This window comes from Salvia splendens, chromosome 7 (assembly GCF_004379255.2).
Source record: "Salvia splendens isolate huo1 chromosome 7, SspV2, whole genome shotgun sequence".
NCBI classification, from domain to species: domain Eukaryota; kingdom Viridiplantae; phylum Streptophyta; class Magnoliopsida; order Lamiales; family Lamiaceae; genus Salvia; species Salvia splendens.
The window spans coordinates 15,333,024-15,355,063 of NC_056038.1; positions in this window are offsets into that span (position 1 = coordinate 15,333,024).

Here is a 22,040-nt window from a genome sequence, read left to right on the forward strand (position 1 = left end):
TATTTTCATTCACTCAAAAAACAATCCTGCATAAAATCTCATGCTGAAAAGCAAATATTTCATATTTAATAGGACATGGTGAAGATTAATTATAACAATATAGATTATAAATTCAATTAGCTAAATTAAATTTTGATTATGGTTCTATTATTTTTTTAATATTAAAACTTATAAACTTAACTATTTATGACTTGTAGTCAAACGACATATATTTAAAAATTAAATAATTAAATAATTAACAACCCTAAAAATGAGGCCTAAATTTTCAATTAGGCGTAGAGACGAAAATGGGAGTAAAGATGAAGAAAAGGCGGGAAAAAGGTTCAACTTGAAAAAACCATTTTTTTTAATTTTGTAGGTCATATTTTTTTAGGTTCACCTTGAAAAAACCCTTTTTTAAATTTTATAGGTCATATTTTTTTCTTATTTACTCTTACTTAATCAATTATGTATTAAAACGCATATCAATCTTATCGGACCTATTTATATGGAATGGATGAAGTAATATATTTTTTTAAAGAGTCTGGTGTTGACTGATATTTTAAAAATATAATATTATAAGCGTGTCCAAATAAGAATTATTTTTGAAATTAGAACTATCAATCATTCTACTCCATTATATATTGAATCCAATAATTTATGCACATTTCACATGTCATTTTTTTATTAGTTTAATTTTCAGTTAATTATTCTTCTTGATAGTAATTTTAGTAGTTAGAAAAAATATCAATTCGAGATAAAACTGAAAAATATATTAGGAAGTTAATAATCATTTTCTTGCTCTTAAAAACGTATTTTAAAACTTTAAATTTAACATAGATTTCTCGATTTATACTCTCTCAGTCTAAAAAAAATAAATAAGTTTTCTCATTTTTGGCCGTCCACCAAAATTAGACTAAGTCTGAGAATGGAAAGTTTCAAATCAATACTAACCTACACGTCATTCTAAATGTGGACCCCACAATCCAGTAACATTACTTACACCACATCTTCCCTCTCACTCTCTTATTTTACCAATTATGCATTAAAACTCATGTCATTTACAACTTTGCCTATTTTTTTGTGGATGGAAGAAGTATTATTTTTTCCCAAAAAAATATACCAAATTCAAAGTATTTTTATGATAAATTTAACAAACCTCAAATTACGTATTTTAAATAAAAAATTAAAATTTGTTTGTATTATGTTAATTTGTACTATTTGGAAAGAAGTTAAATGATTTACATATCATTTTTCAGTGCAACATATCAATTCTTAGTAACATTAATATGCATTTGATTGTTTTTCGAAAAAATATGAACATGATACAAATATTAATAAAATACTTTAATTTGATATATTTTTTTGTCCTCGAATAGGAGTACATTATTGACTCGGTTAATTTTAAGAAATGTGAAAAAAAATAGAAGAAACAATTAATGAAATGTGAGTTTCACTTTTATAATGTTTTACAATAAAATGTGAATGAAATGAATAAGTGGAATGTATGACATACTTTCATTTATGAAAAAAGTGAAGGGTATTTTTATTGAAGGTCTTATAAAAATGGCAAAAGAAAGTGCAGTATATTTTTGACTAAATGCTCATTTTGGTCCTTAACATATGACAATTTTTTTTATTTTGGTTCAAAACATAATCTTTTGAATTATTCGGTCCGTCATAAATAAAAACGGGTCACATTTGGTCCATTTTGGACGGTTCCATCAAAAATTTGACGGTCAACGAATTTTAAACCTATTTTGACTGGATTAAGTTAATAAATATATTTTATTATGCATGATTTGACTGGATTAATTAAAATGAATTAATTTACCAAAAATTTAAATATATTATTTACCAAAAAATTCTCATTCCCATCAATGCTCTCTCCCTCAAATTGAAAATAGGGTATTCCAAAAATTGATCCTCCCTCAAGTCAGCACGCAAGTTTGGGGATCCCCCGTCGCTAAGAACGAACCTTTAATCGAAGTTTGGGGGCTGTCGGACCAGGATGCGAGCCGGCTGTTCGAATAGCAGCGGCTATGGCGAGAGAACCAGCGAGGAGTTAAGGACTGACGGTAGGCAGCACCCCACGGTTGAAGCACGAAGGACACGACGGCTTTGGCTGAACTGCCACAGTCGAGCTTCATCTCCGATTCGCGAAGGAATGAGACCAACACTGCGTGCCGCCACTCACCGAAAACGGGGGTGGTTTCGACTAGGCTGTCCGAGAGGCGTTGCGGTTGAATAAGTTAGTGTTTAGTGAGTACTTCCTCCGTCCCACATTACTTGAGGCGTTTCTTTTCAGCACGAGATTTAAGAAAGTTGTGTTTAGTAAGTTAAATAAAATAAAATAAAGGGTTTTTGGCTTTAAAAACCATAAACTTTTCCCCAATTCCGAGTTTTCCCACCAACTTTAAGATTTGTTTTTAAAACCACGAACTTTCGATTCGTGTGCTTCTTTCCACGGCGGGTCAAAGGTGAAACCCAACTAGTCTATGTGTTATTTTTAATCCTATTTGGCAGTAAATCATAAGAGCATCAGCAATGGCGGACTTCCCACCGGACGTCGGATCGGCGTGCCGGGTGTCTGCGCGGGACGTCCGCCATTGGGTCGGGAGAGGCGGACGCGGACGTCCCCGGCGGACGTGAGGTATCCGCGGCCGTCGCGCCGACGTCTGTCGTGCCATTCGCCATTGCGGTGCCAGGACGGAGTTCCGATTTTCGATTTTTTTAATTTTATATATACGGCTCGTTGAACTTCATTTCATTCACACCACTTGTATCAACGAGTTTCTCTTCTCTCTCTCTACGTTTCTATCGGTATATCCATAATGGCTAGTGGTGATGGTAGTGGTAGTGGTGTGGGTGATAGTGGTGCTGGTGGTAGTGGTGTGGATGCTGATAACGTACGCCGGCGAATTAACGAAGAGGTGCGGGCCTATACGTCCCGGGAGATAAATCGCATGATACAAGCGGTCTTGCAACAGCAGTAGCAGGCAGTACCTCTCCCATCCATCGTCGAGCTGTAGTACCCCGGGACCACCTCGCTGCACACCGTCGGTTGTACGAGGACTACTTCGCTCCGGAGCAGCGGTTTAGGGATAACTTATTCCGGAGACGTTTTAGGATGCATCGTCCGCTATTTATGAGTATCGTGAGCCTCGATACGAGTATTTCAGGTTCAGGGAGGATGCGGTTGGTAAACCCGGTCACACGCCCATACAGAAGTACACTGCCACAATCAGACAGCTGGCATACCGAGGCGCGACCGACATGTTCGACGAGTACCTCCACATCGGCGAGACGACTGCCCGCGATTGTCTGAACTATTTTTGTGAGGGCGTTAGGGAGATATTCAGGGATAAGTATCTTCGGAAGCCTACCCCCGAAGACTGCCAGGCTCTGATGGATATGCATGGGAATCAGCACGGGTTTCCGAGAATGTTGGACATCATAGATTGTATGCATTGGGAGTGGAGGAACTGCCCCGCGCCTGAAAATGGGTGTACACTACCGGCTTCAAAGGCAAGAATCCCACGGTGATCCTCAAAGCCATAGCTTACTACTGGCTATGAATTTGGCATACGTACTTTGGAGTAGTTGGGTCGAACAACGACATCAACGTCCTCCAGTCGTCGCCCCTTTTCAACGAGCAGCGCATGGGCGTTGGTCCGGCCGTCAGTTTCGTCGCCAACGGCAACCAGCACGATATGGGTTACTATTTGGCGGATGAGATATACCCTATGTGGCCCGTCTATGTGAAGACGATCAGATGCCTAGTAGAAGGAAAAAATATCTACTTTGCGCAACGCCAGGAGGCATCCCGCACGGATGTGGAGCGGGCATTTGGTGTGCTACAGGCTCGATGGGCGGCAGTGAAGGGTCCAACATGGCTTTGGTATATTGACTGCATCGTTGATGTCATGTACGCATGTATTATCATGCATAACATGATTGTCGAAAATGAAGGTCCAACACTGACTGATTGGGCCAAAGATGATGTTAATGCTGTCGGTCCAAGCCACGGCGTGGCCACCGCCAATGTACGTATGGGGATACCTCATGGAGAGGCCGATCAGGTCCGTGCATTTTCCAACATGCGCCAACAAGAAGCCCATATTCGACTCCAGAACGATGTCACAATTGTATTTTGCTAAGGATGGCGAAAGCGGGTAAACCACGACTAATGAGAAGGATTAAAGAAACGGGGAAAGAAAGGGGGTAGAACTTGAGAAATTTGCACAAAGGCCAAGTCGATTGATATAATAAAATAGAAGTCAAGTACTCCCTCCGTCCCAAGGAAGATGACCCCTTCCTTAGGCGGCACGAGAATTTATGCAACTTTATTGTATGTGTAAAGTGGAGAGAGTCAAGTAAGAAAGAGGGAATAAAGTAGAGATAAATGGGTTTCCATTTTTAGTAATGGGTCATCTTGGTTGGGACAAACTTAAAAGGAAAGTGAGTCATTTTCAATGGGACAGAGGGAGTATTCAATTACATGGTCTTGGAAATAGGATAAACAACTTATCAATAAATCAGAGTTTGATGGTGAGATTCTACAATTATCACTTCACAAAAGCATAGCGGAATAAGTCCTTACTAAACGACTTCGTGTATGAAGACACGAATCGTTGGAAGATCAACTTGATTATTTAATAACATCGACTCCGATCATCACTCCATCCTCTTGACGTTCAACCTGCACATTTATAAATACATGCAGGGCTGAGTACATGAGTACTCAGTGGAAACGTGCCGAAAAGCAAAACATACATTATATAGTTGTCAAGCCATCACAGTAACACACAGGGTTTTCTTAAAAGGTCCGAGCTTACTAAATTCTTTTGTGAGCTAAAAGTTCGACTGCAGACTAAGTTCTTTCATCATTCCTAACTCATCATTCATCATTCCTTATCTAAACATTCAAGTGCCGGAGAGGTGGTCACCTCCCACGGTCACTCATCATTCCATTCCATTCAAGTATCGGGGAGGTGGTCACCTCCCACGGTCACCCATCATTCCATTCCATTCCATTCCATTCCATTCAAGTGCAGGGGATGTGGTCACCTCCCACGGTCACCCATCATTCCATTCCATTCCATTCCATTCCATTCCATTCATCAAAACAAACATTTATGGCATGACAACAACTTGAAAAGAATCATAGCTCCATTTTGAGAAAAAATGATATTTCATAATTTCACAAGTATTTGATTTATATCCACACTAATGTGATGGATATTACAAAAAAGCCCACGTATAATACTTCTCGTAAAAATTGTAAACATACTTTAAACTGAAAGCTCACTAAAATACTTTAGTTCGAAAGCCCACCTGATATGCTTATTCCTCAATTCAATTACTCGTGTTGGTCTCACTCTGCCCTCGAGCAATTTATCCTTTGAAAATAAATAGCGTATCACGCTAATTAGTACTTGAACTATTTCTCCTTAGAAATAGTGCATGCATCCTATTGGATATCACCTATATCTTATTCTCGGCTTATAGGATTTTTCTTTATCCTACCTCGGGCTTCACTATTCTACAGAATTTAATTATTCACTTTACTAAGTCCGGAGAAATTCTATTTTCTCGAAACAAATACTTGGGCACTTATTTAATAAAATATGGATTCTTGGAAAACCCCTTCTAATTCCTTTTGATTCTTAATTTAATTCCTTCCCAACGTAATTTATTTCCCAGCTCCACAAATAATATCAGCCCAACTAGTTAATTCAAAGTGCCCCAAAACTCTATTTAATTACTAGCTCCTAACACTCCAAATAATTAGTCCATGTATCAACTAATTATGGAGACATGGTCCATCTGCCATTTACAACGGCCCATCTCATTTTCCTTTTTTTCTTAAGTTAATATGGCCCATTCCTTTTACTTTTAATACCTTGGCCAAAAGTAATTAAAATTGGAAACAACCCAATTATATACTCCACGGGGTAATTATTTTGTTGTTCTAGAGTATAATTAACATTCTATAAGTGTACTGGACTTTTTTTTAATTCCGGCTTTGGGAGAGACGCATGAGGGTCATGCATCTCCTTTTAATGAAACGCATGACGGAGATGTGTCTTTTAGAAAGACGCATCACACTCATGCGTCTTTCAATTTTTTCGGTTTTTTTAAAGACGCATAAACGTCATGCGTCTTAGAGAGAGACGCATGAGCGTCTTGCGTCACTAGTGAAAGTCAATGTTTTCTTTTTGAACATTTTGTCTTTAACTTGTTTTACTTGGTATAGGTAGTCTTCTCTGCATAATCGTTAGCTTCTATTTTGCTTTTACAGTAAGACTTTTAAGGAACCCATTCTCATTAAATCCAGAGGAGGAATCTATAATTATCTCTACCAATTAAAATTCTCATCACCTGACAATGCACAATTTAAAGCTGAGAGCAGCAAGATTCTTGGCAAGCTTCAGATAACATGGGGTACAAATTTGGGTGACGAATGACGCCCTAAATTGAAATCCCTAAATTAGAAATTAAGGAGCTGCGCGCCTCCTTCTCCTCTCTCGCGGTCTCTCCGGCGAATCGCCGTCGATGGCTCGTCTCCACCGGCCTTCGCTACCGGCGTCTTTCCTCTCCCTCCGTCGAGCCCTCTCGCTCGACGAAGTCTCCGACAGAGAAGGCGTCGCCTTCCTTTTTCGGCGTTGTTCCTTGGTGGGCAACCGTTCCCGGCGGCTGCATGCTCCTCCTTCGCCGCCACTGTCGACAGCTCTTTTCGTGAGCCCACAACCTAAGCTGCCTCCCCCAGCAAATTTTGGTAGCTCGCCTAGGACTCCATCCGGTTCGTCGACACGCGGCGCTTCCATCTCTCTCTCTTGCTTCGCACACCGCTCTCTCTTCGACCGGTGCCGTCACTGCTTCACGGAGTCCGCACGGTGGGCCTTCGAGGCTCCATTCGTTGCCGGCAGGTTCTCGTTTAAGCTAAGTCTAATTTCTCATTTTTCTTTGGTTATTAGTGTTAAGCTTCTCATCTTGGCAGTAGCTATGTTTTGAGTTTCCAAGATGAAGTCTTAGTATGCTGTGAAAGTTATACCAGCAGCATTGCTGCGTTTGAATATGAATATAAGAGAAGAAGATATTTTGGAGACTTTGAATCTATTTCTTTTTTTATTGAATTGAGAAATACAAGCGAAACACCACCTTATATACTATCATGGTGGTGGTGTAGATACAACAAGATACACACGATAACATCTCAAGTAACTAACTAACTAACTTGACAACTAACTCCAGTTGTACAACGGTAACTACCAACGGCTCTTTCCACGTGTGATGAGCTGAGCTAAGATGACTTCACGTCGTTGCATGATACAAGCGTCGTCGCATTGCATGGCTCTTCTCTACTACTCCCCCCTTCAAGATGGACTATAGACTGATTTGAAGTCCATCTTGAACAACAAATTATGGAAGGGTCCTGTTGCCAAAGGCTTGGTAAAAATGTTTGCAAGTTGAAGATCATTACGCACATGAAGTGGTTTGATTATTCCGTCGGTAAGCTTTTCTCTAACAGTGTGGCAGTCGATTTCGATATGTTTGGTGCGCTCATGGAACACTGGATTTGAGCTTATGTAAACTGCAGCCTGATTATCGCAATAAAGGGGAACCGGTTGCTTCACTTCTATCCCAAAATCTTTGAGCACGGCAATGATCCATACCACCTCACAACATGCGAGAGCCATGGCTCTATACTCAGCCTCTGCGGAGGATCTGGACACTGTGTGTTGCTTCTTCGAGCGCCATGATATAAGCGAAGTCCCTAGAAACAAACAAAATCCAGAAATGCTTCGCCTAGTATCTGGGCAAGTTGCCCAATCGGCATCAGAAAAAATGCTCAATGATAGATCAGATTTGGCTGAATAATAGAGTCCATGACCAATGGTTCCCTTCAAATACCGTAGGATTCGTTCACCAGCAATCATGTGAGTAGTGTGCGGTTTTGCTAGGAACTGACTAAGCTTGTTGACTGCAATGGTTATGTCAGGCCGAGTGATGCATAGATACTCAAGTCGCCCTATTAGTCTTCTATAAGATGTAGGATCAGCAATAGGTTCACCTTCATCTTGTTGTAGCTGCTTGCTTGAATCCATTGGTGTAGCAGCAGGTTTACAACCTAGTAGTCCAACATCTGTAACAAGATCTAGAGCATACTTATGTTGTGAGATGAATATGCCACTCTTGTTTCTTGCAATTTCAATACCCAAAAAATATTTGGGATTCCCGAGATCCTTGAACTTGAAATGTGCGGCAAGAAACTCCTTAAATTCAGTAATAAATGTGGTGTTACTGCTAGCAACAAGGATATCATCCACATAGATCACTATCCCAAAGAAACCACCATCTGTAGACTTTTTGAAGAAATATGAATGATCTGATGCTGACTGAGATAGGCCAAATCCAGATAACACTTGAGAAAACTTCAAATACCACTGCCTAGAGGCTTGCTTTAATCCATAAAGTGACTTCTTCAATCGGCAAACAAGTTTCCCAGATTCTGGATTTGGATGCTGAACTTCCAATCCAGGAGGCAGCTCCTTGTAGATTTCCTCATCAAGCTCACCGTATAAAAAGGCATTGTTGATGTCTAGATGAGCAAGGTGCCAGCCATTTACAGCAGCCAAGGCTAGCAACATCTTGACTGTAGTCAGCTTAGCAACGGGTGAGAAAGTGTCATGAAAATCCACCCCAGCCTGCTGTGTGAATCCTTTGGCAACCAATCGTACCTTATACCTTTCCACCGTAGCATCTGCTTTGAATTTGATCTTGTAAACCCATTTACAAGATATAGGAATCTTGCCCGATGGCAAAGTAGTGATCAGCCATGTATCAGTTCTCATCAAAGCATGGAGTTCCTCTTGCATGGCCAAAACCCACTCAGGGTGTTGTGAGGCTTGTTTATATGAGGAAGGCTCAGTGAGAATGGAAAGGAGTATGATGAATCTTTGATAAGGTTCAGAGAGTTTATCCAAGGAAAAATATGAAAAGATAGGATATTTAGAGGATGAGACTACAGAATTACAGATGTAGTCTCCAAGATGATGAGGTGTTTTAATGTTTCTTCCAGATTTGGATTGAAGAGGGGCTTGGGAGGTATTATGCTGCGGCTGAGTATTATGCTGCGGCTGAGTATTATGCTGCGGCTGAATGGTGTTTTGAGAGATATCATACTGAGGCTGAACATAAGTGTGTAGGGAATCAGTGTGAGATGAAGTAGCAGAATTGTGTTCAGGGAAAAAAGATGGTGACTGATGTGATAAGGGAAAATCAGATTCATGAAACACCACATTTCTGCTAATGAAAATGTGATTAGTCTCCAAATCCATAACTTTGTATCCCTTATATCCAGAGGGATATCCAATAAATATACACTTGATAGCTCTTGGAGAAAATTTATTTTTGCTTTTGTCTAGTGTTGAAGCAAAACAAAGACAGCCAAAAACTCTAAGATTGGAGTAGATGACTGGTTTGTTGAATAAGGTCTGGGAATGAGTTTTATTATGTGGAAGAACAGAAGAAGGCAGCCTATTTATAAGAAAAGAGGCTGTGAGAACACACTCCCCCCAGAATCCCAAAGAAAGATGTCATTGGAATAACAAACTCCTTGCAACATTTAAAAGGTGTTGGTGTTTTCTCTCAACCCTCGCATTTTGCTGAGGTGTTTCCACACATGAGTGCTGAGTGATAGTCCCATACTTTGAGAGTAAAGAAGTGAGGTTAAACTCGGGTGCATTGTCACTCCTTAGGATTTTGATTCTTTTAGAAAACTGAGTAAGCACAGTGGAGAAGAATTGTGCCATTATGGATGGGACTTCTGATTTTTGAGAGAAAAGAAAAGTCCATACAAATCTAGAATAGTCATCCACTACAGTAAGAAAGTATTTGTGTCCAGAGTGTGTGGGGGTGGAAAAAGGTCCCCAAACATCACAATGAATCATATCAAATATAGCAGCTGAACTGTGGTTTGATATGGGAAAAGGTAGTCGTTTTTGTTTTGCTAAAGGACATATTTGACAAGTGGATATGTGTGAGTTTGATGGAGACAAAGAATCTGATATCAACTTGAGTTTATTCATAGAGGGATGGCCCAAACGTTGGTGCCATATATCAAGATTTACAACAGCATTCACAGAAGCTAAATCATTCACAGAAGCTGAATCAGTAGCAGAGTTTTCAAGAGCATCACTTGGATTATGTTTCTGGTTGGGAAGAACAGCAGAAGATGAAGCTGGAAATTCAAGAATGTATAGGTTTCCAACACGGTTACCCCTCCTAATCAGAATCCCCTGTAAAGCTTCCTGGATTTGGAATTGATTGTGAGTGAAAGACACAGTGCAGGCAGAGAATTTTGTGAGAGCACTCGCTGAGATTAAATTGAAAGAGAATGAAGGAACATAAAGAGCAGAGGATAAGGTAATGAGAGGAGTCAATATGATGGTACCTATGTGTGTGACAGGTGCTGATTGTCCATTTGGAAGATTCACAGAAGCATTAGAGATAGGAGTTATAGATGAGAAAAGAGATTGGTCATAGCAAACATGATGCGTAGCACCTGTGTCTAAAATCCAAGTAGATGATTTTGCACATGACGATTTAATAGAATTGATAGTAGATGAGAAAGAAATTGTACCAGAAAAAGTATTAGGAGGCTGTGATGCAGGTTCAGATGTGGAAGAAGCATTTTGAGTGTGCAATTGGCTTTGCAAGAGGCTCACAAGCTGTTGATACTGATCCATGCTAGGTAAGTTCATAGCATTCAGAGGATATGCCTTCAAATCTGAACTAGATGAGCTATCTTCAACAAAGTTCACTGCTCTGTGTTGCTGTGGTTTTGAAAAACTAGATCCACCACCAGAAAAACCAGATCCAGATGATCCAGATCCATATCCAGCTGATCCAAATCCATTTGCATTTGATGTTTTATTCTTTCCTCTGCCAAAGCCAGGAGGAAAACCGTGCAAGTAGAAGCATCTATCCACACTATGATTAGTTCTTCCACAGTGAGTGCATAAGAACTTGCTCAAACCCCTGCCATAGTTTGAAGTTGCATTTGCAAACGGCTGTTCACTAGGAACTGGAGGTGTAGATGTGGATTGATTTCCTTCAATATGTCGTTGCCTCTCATCTTGAATCACCAAGGCAAACACCTTTGAAAGTGAAGGCAAAGGAGTTAAGGATAAAATGTGAGATCTAATTTGTGAAAATGAACGATTCAAACCGATTAAAAACTGCATGGTGCAGTCATTTTCCTGATGTTGATGCCAACGAGTAGCACTGTGACAAGAATAACTCCAGGATTATCACTCGGATGTAGAAAATATGGACTAAAAGTGTCTTCAGGTGGAGGTTGAGCTCCGCGACCGCCGCGAGCATTCATCTTCGATCAATTACAGAAGGATAAGATTGATAAGAAGTAGATCAGAGAGATATAGCGGAAGATATATGCTCTGATACCATGTGAAAGTTATACCAGCAGCATTGCTGCGTTTGAACATGAATATAAGATAAGAAGATATTTTGGAGACTTTGAATCTATTTCTTTTTTGATTGAATTGAGAAATACAAACGAAACACCACCTTATATACTATCATGGTGGTGGTGTAGATACAACAAGATACACACGATAACATCTCAAGTAACAAACTAACTAACTTGACAACTAACTCCAGCTGTACAACGGTAACTACCAACGGCTCTTTCCACGTGTGATGAGCTGAGCTAAGATGACTTCACGTCGTTGCATGATACAAGCGTCGTCGCATTACATGGCTCTTCTCTAATATATGCATAGCTCACTGGATTGAGCAAAATCTTTGGTATTTTGTAAATTATGATGAGGTTATACTTGGTTGATTGTTACCGCCGTTGTTGATACTCATCCTATGTGCTACTTACTTAGGCCATTGTTGTGAAGATCCTAACGAGCTTCTATGTTCTTGGCTATCTACTTGGTCTATATGATGCGATGGTGTGGTGTTGTGGGGATTACCTTAGCTTGGTGAATCCTCTCGGTTTGTGGTTGCCCTCCTTGCTTCCTGCCACTGCCTCTCCCTTGATACTCCTTGGTATTACTCGAACTTTGGGATGCTTGAGAGGTAGGCATGCAAACGGTTCAAAAAACCACCAGTTCCGGTTCGGAACCGGCGGTTCACAGTTCAACATTTTCATGAACCTGAACCGGCCCGCCAAGAGTTCCGGCGGTTCCAGTTCAAAAAACCGCCGGTTCCGGGCCTGTTCGGCGGTTCGTAATTTTTTTTGCATTTTCTTATTTATTTATATATGAAATGTGCGTAAATAAAATTCGAAAAATCACGATGAAAATTGTAATTTTATTGAGATTACAAGTTACAACAATTACAAATCACAAAAAACTTGAAGTCTTGAAGTCTCAAACAAAAAATTTTAATACAACGAGACTACTAGTCTACAAGACTACAATGAAGCTAATTACAAATTACAAAAAAGACTAGAAGTTCTGAACAATAAATTTATAAGTATATATACTCTTAGTCGGCGAAGGGGATGTTTCTACATAACTAAATTGAGGACACCTTTAGCAATTCAATCTTAAAGTTGAGTTTAGTCTAACAATCAATAATTATAGTAGAATTGTCAAAAATTTTCCGGATTTAGCCTTATAGAGAAATCTACTTCACCAACTAGAGTATATACAAATACAATTATTTAATTGTATTTGCTTATTTTTAAAGTAGAAACAAATGAAAAAAAAGAAATTTAAAATTTAAGTTGAGGTGCCTACATATCCCAATGCTCATTTGCATTAGAGAATCAAAACCCACGTAGTTCTCTTACCTTAGTTACCTATTTGGTTTGACCGACGGTTGACGGTTGGCCTACGATTCATTCCTGGTGAATCTTCTTGTGATTCCTCCTAACGATCATCCCAATCATTTTCTTGCTCTCTGACGTCAGCTTTTGCCCAATCATCAAGTAACATTACTGCTTCCATATTTTTCGCGGAGAGCTTACTTTTTGATTCATCCAACACACGTGATCCAACACTGAAAGCGGACTCGACGGCGATAGTGGAAGCCGGAACCAAAAAAATTTCCTTGGCCATTGACGCAAGTATGGGAAAATCTTTCTCTTGTGTTCCCCACCAATCGAGGACGTCGATTTGGGCGGGAGGAGTAGGACCTTCATCACCAAAGGAAAAGAGTGAATCGAAATATAAATCTAACTCACTTGCCATACCTGAGGTCGACCTTCCGCCGGTGCTGTAGCTGTATAGGTTGGCTAATTGGGATTGCGCGTCGGGGTTATTATAATCAGTTTGAAATGCGAAGCTAAAATTATGTTGTTGAGGAGGGGTAGGTCTTCTGACTTGGTGGGTACTGTTATACTTGGTTTCATATTCGGTGTAGAGAGCACGCAAGTTAAACTCGAAGGTTTGTTGGATAATTGACCGGTCCAGGAGGTTTATTTGAAATGTTTCGATTAGGTTTACTCCCCATTGGTCATTAGTATCCACTTGCAATGCTTGAAGTGGACCAAGATCAATAGAACTCAAATTGTTATAATAAAAATCTAAAAACCTGGAGGTACCGGCTAATTTCCATTTTGGATCCAAGACCTTTGCAATCAAAAACACCGTTGGAATCTCACTGAAATACTTAAGTCATTTGTCAATCATAATATAAAACACATATCAATTCAGGAGAAGAGTATGCATTTTTCATCGCAGTTTTAAAACCAAGTGATATATACATGCAATGCTCTAAAACACGAACAACAGTGCAATAATAAACACCCGATAATTCAACAGTCGCATTTTTGAAATATTTGAACAATTTAACTAAACTCACGCTATGATCCCAACAACTATGCGACAGATATAAATCAGAAACGGAATAGGTTCTAAAAAAATCACACAAAGAATCTTTATGCTCTAAAGTAGAATTCAAACAATCATATGTCGAATTCCATCTATGAGAGACATCCATGGTAAAATTCGTATATCTTACCTTATTTTGATGGCAATACTTCTTCCAAGCTCTGCCAATAAGCGGCTTTTGATGATTAATCTAATTGCAGTTCTAATAGGACTAACATGCTTTTGTCATAATTCAAGCGCATCGTGTACACATAAATTCAAAATATGACATATGCATCTTTGATGAAAATACTTACCACCTATAACCGGAGCACAAGCTGCAATCAAGTCATTAATACTTGCAGTGTTAGCAGTTGCATTATCAAAACCAACAGAAAAGATCTTATTGCATAATTGAAATTCATTCAAAACTTGAATAATTAAAGAAGCAATTTCGAGTGCAGTATGTGGTGTCTCAAATTCTCTAAAACCAATCAAACGTTTGTTCAAAGTCCAAGTATTGTCCACAAAGTGAACCGTAATGCCCATGTATGAATGTCTATTAAAGAATAAGTCCATACATCTGAGCAAATGTTCACTTTGTGTCCCAAGTTGAGTATATAACGTGATGATTCAACTTTTTTCTCCAAACATTGTCGAACGATAGATCGTTGAACGGTCATTCGACCTACTCTTTTGACAGCTACGTTCAAACCACTTTGCATAGTAATTTCTCACTCTTTATTCTCCAAGATTAAGTACTTATAAATTCGAAAGAAGAGATTGAAATTCCGGGGCATCACAGATATAATTGAAGAGCTATGGATGCGGAGGGGTGCACGTTGATATTTATAATGTAATTTGTTTAATTTTTTTTGTTAAATTGTAGTACTTTTTTTATTTTTTTTATTTAATGAAATTATTATTGCACTTTCTCCGTCTGTATTAGTGTCGAAATTTTAATTCCATAAATTGCATATTTGTGAATTTATGAATTTTTATTATTGTGGATTCTATTGCTATTTATTCCTACTTTGTCTCTCTAAAATTTATGGATTCTATTGCTATTAAAAAATGGATGATTTGTGGAATGACGCGTGAGATTCTCTTATTCAAGAGGTGCAGAGGGAAGCCGACAAGGAGGATGCGGCGGCGGCGCTCCCTCGTGTGATTCATCATTGTCGGACAATCCCACAAGACCATACCGGAGCGCACTAGCGGCTGATGGTAGACTACTTTGGCGATAACCCCCGTTACCCACCAGAGATTTTCCGTCAGCGTTTCAGAATGTCGCAACAGCTCTTCACCCATATAGCGACGACATTAGCGGCGCGGTACAGGTGCTTCACCCTCCGGAGTGATTGCACTGGCCGGATCGGGCTGTCTACTTTTCAGAAATGCACCGCTACAATTAGGCAGCTTGCCTATGCCGGACCGGCTGATATGTTCGACGAATACCTAAAGATGGGTGAGACGACTAGCCTATAGGTACTCAGGCAGTTTTGTAAGGGCATCCGGGAAATCTTTGGTCTGGAGTTCCTACGAAAGCCAACATCTGATGAGTGCTAGAGAATGCTAGATATGCACAGTTCGGTGCACGGTTTCCCAGGGATGATAGGCAGCATCGATTGAATGCATTGGGAGTGGAAAAAGTGTCTGGTGGCGTGGAAAGGCCAGTTCACTACTGGTTTCAAAGGCAAACATCCCTCGATGATTCTCGAAGCCGTTGCTGACTACCGTTTGCGGATCTGGCAGGCGTATGTTGGTGATGCAGGTTCGAACAACGACATCAACCCGTTCTGCAGATTGTTAGGTTTAGTATACTGAAAAGCATCTTTCGAGCAAGTTCACGCGAATATAATCTTGCTTGTATACGGAAAACTCTGCAATCCACTTTTAACCCGATTCAATATTATTCGAGCAGTTTGCACGAATAGAATCACTATATTATTACATTGTGTTTGCTTGTTCGTTTATAAGATGTTTAACAAACATTTAAATGTATAAGAAGTAAACAAAGCCTAAGTCTTTTGCTTAGTAGACTGGTTATGGGCGTCGTCCACTTTAATGTAACTACTGTCGGTTCTATGCAATGCTTTGCAAAAGAAAAAGAAGAATTTCACAACCTTGATAGGCTTTGGTTACCTATCGCGAAAGCTTGCAATGTCAGTTCGATTATTTCTAAGCCTTATTGAAATAAGATGACGTTGGTGTGGTATAGCACTAAATGGATCTAACAGCAAGACGTGTCTTTATGCTATCTACTGAAAGACTAGGTCTTGATAAAATACTATTTCTTAATCTACATAAATTAGCATTGAGCATACGGTACTGATTATGCACTACTTTGACTTATCAAAAGGTGCGGGTTTTTCACAACTCAATAATCCTGATATATTGGGTAGTGGTGATTAATATCTAGCGGTGCTAGGATTGCTATTATGTTGAATCATGCGCGAGGTGAGTCTCGTTTTGATAATGTCCTCAAGAGTAGCTTGAACAAGGTTTTATTATTCATAAACTGGACAGTTGGAATTTAATTATTCCATGAATAATAAATGAGTGTTTCTTGCTAAGTCCACTCTTGGAATTGATAAGATGTTAATTAATTAAGTCCAAAGCAGACTTTAATTAATTAATGGACATTTATATCTTAAGCGCGAGAAATAAATAATAAATAAAATGGAAACCCAGATTACTTGTAATTTCGAATTTGGATGGGGATGTCAATATTACTTCTGTAGTGGCTGCTCGTAATATTCTAATATAAACTTATATTAAATTGTGGGTTCAATTTAATTAGTGAAAAGCTAATTGGGGGAGCCCATATCCAAAACCTTCCATAGATCCGTGACTGGGCCCAGTATGAACTTAATATAAATAGGAGAATAAATGAGACAGAAAACACAATTTTTTAAATATGAAAATTTCGTCCCTTCTCTTTTTGAAGGAGGATGAAATTTTCTAATTTTCTCCTCCGTTAGTTTTTCAGCTTCTCCTCCGTGAGAAAGTTCTGTCTCTTTATTCGAGTCCTAGTATTTTGATAAGATCAGTCCACCCTGATATCAAGATACAGTTCGGGAACCAGTCAGAAGATCCGTGGTCTAGTATTGAAGATCACGTGGAGAAGGCGCGAGCAATCGGCGATTCTTTGGAGAATCAAATTGGTAACTCTAAACCGTAGAATTCATGTTTTAGGATTTACATTCTTTAAGCATGAATTATTTGCGTTCTAACATTCAATTCTATGTTAACATGTGAATAGCTTAATCTCATAATATGTCAAATAGATCCTACGTCTGATTTATTTGTTTTGTACAAGTCTTCCGCTGTGCAATGAGCTCCAAACCTCAACAATTGGTATCAGAGCCAATTTTTTGCTCTGATTATGTGGATTAATTTCATGTTATGTGAATTGCTTGAATGCATATTTTTTCTTCGTTGCGTAGTTGTTAATTTTCAAAATAAATCAACATATCGTAAGTACAAAGAAGTTGAATGCTGCGTAAACTTGTGACATGCCCAAATTCAATGAATTGGGAGGCTTAATTCTCCGGAATCAATTCATAGCATCCATGCTGTGTTTAGTTATACAAATCTCATATATTGTCGTGAATTTGGTCGCGTGGAGTAGCACCGCGACAGTGCTGGGTTTTTGTGTTCCGGCAGACCAGGTGCGGCAAAGGGCGAAAACTCCAGCAGCTCCGACGCCTTTGTGCAACGGAGACGACAGTCAAATCGAGTGGGAGCCCTTCGTGGGCAGTTTCCCGGACTCGAGATGGACAACAGGTTGCTGGCGGTGACAGCTTTTCGAGTGGGAGCCCTTCTTGGGCAGTCTCTGGGCTCGGAGGAAGCTGTTGTCGTAGCCGCTGGGAAGCGCAACAAGGGCGCTGATCGGAGCAGTGGACGTCGAGTTCTGCTGATGAAACAACGACGCTGCAGCAGCGCAAGGGATGAGGCAGTGACGTAAGGAGTTACGCACATCAGCAACGACCTGATTCGGTGTCACGCAGTGGTATTGTGTGGTCTAGAACGACGTTTACTCGTGGGCAACACCGGTGGCTCCGGAGACGGAGCGAGGAGCCGAGGAACATCAGCCGAGATGGCTGCATCGTGCAGGCAGCGGTGGCCATGGATTCAGTGGGAGTCCAGCCGCTCCTTGCAAGGAGCGATCAAGATTATTTCCAAATTTAGTTTAGGGTTTCTTAGCCCTTGGAATTATTTTTGGAAAGTATTCAAAATTAATATGGAAATAAGATTTGAATATATCTTTTGTGTGGATTTTATATATTATATGAGATTTAATTATGAATTAAATTATGGATTAACTAGATTTTTTCCTTATTTTATGGATTTGTAGGGATTTTAATTCCTAGATGAATCCTAGTTAAATTTGGATAATGACAATCTAATTTTTTTATCTATATCCTATGGATTAATGTGGATTTATCCCTAGACAAATCGTAGTATGATTTAGATAGTGATAATATTATTTTATTCGTATCCTATGAGTTTATATGAATTTATTCATAGATAAATTCTTGATGGATTTGGATAGTAATAATATAATATTTTATTCTTATCCTATATTCATATATGAGTTTATATGAATTTATTCATATATGTGTTCTAGATGGATTTGAAAAATGATAATATAATATTATCTAATTCTTTGGATTTATATGGATTTACTCCAAGAATAAATCCTAGATGGATTAGGATTAATATTAATATTAATTTATTTTTATCCTATGAATTTGAATAGATTTAATTCTATTAAGACAAATCCTAGATGGATTAGAATAAACATTAATCCAAGTTATCCTTATCTTTTGGATTAATATTCTAAATAGATTAGGATAAAGATAATATATAAGAATATCCTTATTTAATTGGATTTAGGTAAATTAATTTATCAAAGAAATCCTAAGTAGTGTTTGATATATTCTGGATGTCTATTCTAAATAGAATTAAGATTTGTATAAATCTTGGTTGATAGGATTTTATTTTGTCTTATGGATTATGATGGAATTGTTTCTATCTAATAATATCCTAATACGATTTAAATAATGATAATCCTAGAGCAACGTTATCTTGAATCGAAGGATTTGATTTTATCAAAATAAAATCTAGAATAATCCTAAATGGATTTAGATAGTTAACACTATCTTGATAAATCCTAAATGAATTTGGATAATCATCATCCATGATAAAACTTAATTATTTAATTGATTCTTCATTGACTAGATTAAATAATTATCGTTAATTATCTAGTGTGTTTAAATGCTATGCATTAAGTGGATTTATCTGTTTATTTGGTATTTATCTTTTTAAGTTGATTATCTGTCTTATCTGCTTATGTGATAATTATGCAAAAACCATATAAAATATCTAAGCGATAATTACAACTAGTGCGTTGTATATGGTCTCCATCGATTGGTTTGCAAATTCTATGAAGCCAGTTACTAATATTATCGTCACCCATTATGTGGGGACAATAATCCTACGAAATAGCAAGTTCATATGAGAAGACTTCTCATATGCAAATAGTGTGAACTAGAAATTAGTTTCTAATATTATCGCCACCCATTATGTGGGGACAATAATCCTAAGAAATTACAAGTTTCAGAAGTTCATACAGAATTCATGAGATAGTTTGATTTTGTTATCAGCACATGAGCATTGTTATGAGAATGTGTTGTACAAATAAAATTCTATAATGCTAAATCTGATGGTCGTGCTTAGGCAACATTAGGCGGCCATGCCATTATGTGGTCTCTGGACTATTCGTCGGTGTTGTGACCAGTAAAAATGTTAAAGTTGTAACTGAGTATTGACCTCTAATGGAGGGTACCTGTTTTCGATTTTACAGTTGCAAGATACATAATTGTTTTGTGGTTATTTGCGATTATGTATTGAGCATAAGTATGTGATAATAAGTTAATTTGCCAAATCTTCATTATATCATTCAATATTTTGTCTACGATCCTTAAAGAAAAACTCGAATGCCAAAATTATGTAGACGGGTAACGTGAATGGATAAGATTCTCATAGCTAAAACTTGGAGTTTATACTCAATGATTCATGTCCTCCATATCCTCAACATAATTCCATGAAGAATGTTCGAGAATGCTTTTTGCATGTACTTGACAAGTTCTTTGAGGAATAAGGTCAAACTATTTTCTTTTAAGTAGCATGACAAGTCTTGGTTAGTGACGATGAAAGATGGATATCAATAGAATCTGTCAAGATGATTCGATTAGAATATCCTAGAGGGACAGAATGTCTTGAGGAATCTGTTGATCATTCAGATAGTTTCTGGCTCAAGTCATCGCCTGAAGTAATAAGAAATGACTAAAAGAAGGTTTAACCGAAAAGTAGAAAACCTTCAGAATATTAGTCGTTATATTACTATTAGAGGAATGTAACGTGATAGATGACGAATTCATAAAGGCTGCATTTTTCCTAAGTCCTAGTTCATTTGAACAAAAGACTAGATATGGAAATGGGAGAGCCTGAATTGTCATCAAAGTTTGTTTAAAGCGAGTGAAGATGCTTTGTAAGTTGGATTGACCTCTTTTAAAGAAGGACAATGACTTACATGACAATACAACTTCTAAGTAAGAGATCTTGATCCAGTTAGGCTTTTGTTGCAGTGGGAGCTATTAATGCTCAATTATTATTTTATGGTTGATGTTTAAGGCATCATAGTATTGAAACAATATAAATGCAACAAGATTGAGTATCAAACAACACATCAACTTCTTAAATAATGAATGATAAAGTATTTACGGCTCTTAATATTAAGGCCAAGAAAATACTTAGCAATTGTTCAAACTAATCTAAACTATCGAGATTTTAACAATTTGTTTGTTAAATAGCTTGAGAGTCGAGAATGTCTATTTGATGCACTGTAAGTTAGAATCAATTGATTCAAATCGCTTACAGAAGTGCAACATAGAAAGACTAGCAAGTTGTCACGACCGCCCATACAAGGGGTACCGACATGCATGGACAACAATTTAAAAGAACAACTTAATCAAAAGATTTCAAGGTTATATTTTTTTTTGAAAAAGACCTAAGGTAGTATACCTTTAAAAAGGAATAACGGAAAAAAAATTAGACTTTAAGAAAACACAACAATTAAAACTAAGTTAAAGCAAACATTAGCTGAAATCTAGAAGAAACCATTTTCAAAAGACAACGTACTACTCGTTTAAATCCTAACACCACCATACATGTTCCAAACACCAAACGGAAAGATTAAGGTCTTAAGACACAATTTAAAACATAGCAGCGGATAAATAAGGTTTCAAGAGAGTCAAGGATCACGCCTATGTATGACGACACAACGTATCCTAGGGTCTTTAGCCAGCTCAACATCTACCGCAACATCCCGCTCAACCTGCAAAATTTTTAAAAGAAATTGCAGGGCTGAGTACTTGTTGTACTCAATGGGCTCATGCCGAAAACATTTATCAAGTTATGTCATCCATACCAGTGATCTCGAGTTTTATACGCATAAAGAAATTATCACGAGAACACAAAAATGTTTCATAGACTGGCCAGTCAAAATAATCTCCCCACTTTTCACATCAATCCATCAATCACAATCACAGTGCAATGAAAGTGTGGCCACACTATTCGCCCACGAGACCGGCCGACTTGCAAGGACGGCTCACGATCCCACCAGTGTACACAGCCCGATAGGGTTTACGGCCCTACTCGGACCCGAATTCGTTTCACAACACAGCCATATAGCCTAACAGAGTAAACTCATACGAACTAGGCATCAGGCACACAATCTCATAACAAAAACAACATGGCATGACATAACAGTTAAACCACCCTTATATCTCCACATAATATTTTTCGGAAAAGTAAAGAAGTTTGAAAAGAAAGCCCACCTCGTTCTCTTAGCAAAATCACAACCCAACTTAGCCACTCTCGATCCTCGAGTTCACGACTACACAAAACCCTTGTCAAAGACAACACAATTAGTTTCCCTCAACAACATGTTACTATGCATGTCCTATCGATTCTCTCGTCTTTTTTCTCATATTCCCGACCCAACATACGTCACAAGGGTGGGAGAACACATCGTAACACCTTTCGATTTATCACACTTGATCACATCATTTAAACCCGTTCTTTGAACATACATGTATCATAAAATACTTTTAAACGTGAAAATAATTGTTATTTTAA